General features: G+C 40.6%; 1 pseudogene; it reads left to right on the plus strand.

Moving 5' to 3' along the window:
- Positions 1-222: 222 nt before the first annotated feature.
- Positions 223-1,229, plus strand: LOC127158678 (uncharacterized; annotated as a pseudogene).
- Positions 1,230-1,606: the final 377 nt, after the last annotated feature.

A 1,606-nucleotide genomic window follows, 5' to 3' on the forward strand; every position in this document is an offset into this window, starting at 1 on the left:
GAATATAAAGCTTACAAAATGTTTATGATAAACTAGTGCTATGACTAAGAATCTGCCCTAACAAACTGTATGGTCGCTACTGTTAGAGAGGAGGGACAGTTGTGCTTGGGCTTGGTTTGTGGCAAACATCCCTAATGTGAGTACTCCCTTACACACTCCGGTTCTTCAGATCATGAATTGAAGTCAAGTTTTGTGTTGAAATGAGTGATGCTTTCACTTTAGGCGTCTGTGGTACCACTGCGGGGTCTCGTCATCTTCCTCTGCCTGCTTCATCTGTGTGTTCAAGGCATTCAGGATGTGAACACTGTGTGTCTTGCAAAAATGACCCAGTATTTTTATGACAAGTAGGTACATTTGCACATGAAGTTGATGAATTAATCAATTTATTCAGTTTGAACTGTGCATGCAAAATTGAATGACAAAGTGCACAAGGAACAAGGCAAATACAATATTTTATGATAACTGCAATAACCTTATGCTGTTTTGTCTTTCAGAGTTCAGCCAAAGACCAAAAATGGAACTGATGCTCAGTATGCATTATCAATCTATCTCCCACCGGCTCATTGTGTAGACAGACATGCTAATATCAAAAATAAGTTTGACAATGCTGAAGCAGCACAAGTAAAAGCGCTTCTCAATAACCATGCCAAATGTGATCTTTGTACAAAGCCAAAAAATGTCATTGCTTCACGGACAGTTCTAATAGGTAAGAAAAAAGTAGAACATTCTGAGCATGTTCTGCTTTATCCTGTAGGAAACTCTCCCATGGACAAACTTCTAGCAAAGACAAGAGAAAAAGACAGCTGTGTAGTGTTCTATTCGTACAACTCACCTTGTGTGCAAACATGCCTTCAGAGTGCAGACAACATTCTGTTTTTCAAGAGATCTGGCAGAAGGACATAGACGAGGATCTCGAAACAGAATTTAAAAAAATTGATGAAATAGTGCCTCTTTATCGGTGTATGAGAAACAGTGAAGAGATGAAATGCCGGAAATGTGTGGAGAATAATGTTGTGGATCTCTTCTGTCTGCCTAATAGGAAATAAGTACTTTTGCTTTTCCTGCTTACATCAGTGATCAAACTGTGATGTGTTATTAGTGAATGGTTTTCCTTTCATAACTTTCATTGAGCATTTATTCTGTTGGCCCGGCAAACACATTAGGATATCTATGTAATCTGTGCCTGATAAATGTATGTAATCACAAACTTATGCTTGTTTTTGCAAACAGTAAATTCTGCTCATGCATATCTAGTTGATTTGCTCTTGACTGCTTCACAAAATATTCTTTTGACCAAACAGTGTGTCATATGTGTTCATACTGAAAGTACGAAGCCAGTTGACATGGGAACATATGAGGGTAGCCATAAGGTGTGTTCGACTTAACGCAGCGCTGCGCAGCTCGATCAAATTCTGACTTGAAGCAGTGCATGCCAGTTAGAAATTTTGTCCGACTTGAGGCGGCGCTGACGCCTCGTGACTGTCACTTGTGGCATCAAAGTAGCGCAATAGCGATTGGAGAGCAGTGACTGACTCAGCCGGCGCAGTTTCTCCAGAGCGGCTGCAGGAGCTCTGATGACCACATGACTGTTTCACGATTGGCCAGA

This window comes from Labeo rohita, unplaced genomic scaffold (genome assembly GCF_022985175.1).
Source record: "Labeo rohita strain BAU-BD-2019 unplaced genomic scaffold, IGBB_LRoh.1.0 scaffold_1639, whole genome shotgun sequence".
Classification (NCBI taxonomy): domain Eukaryota; kingdom Metazoa; phylum Chordata; class Actinopteri; order Cypriniformes; family Cyprinidae; genus Labeo; species Labeo rohita.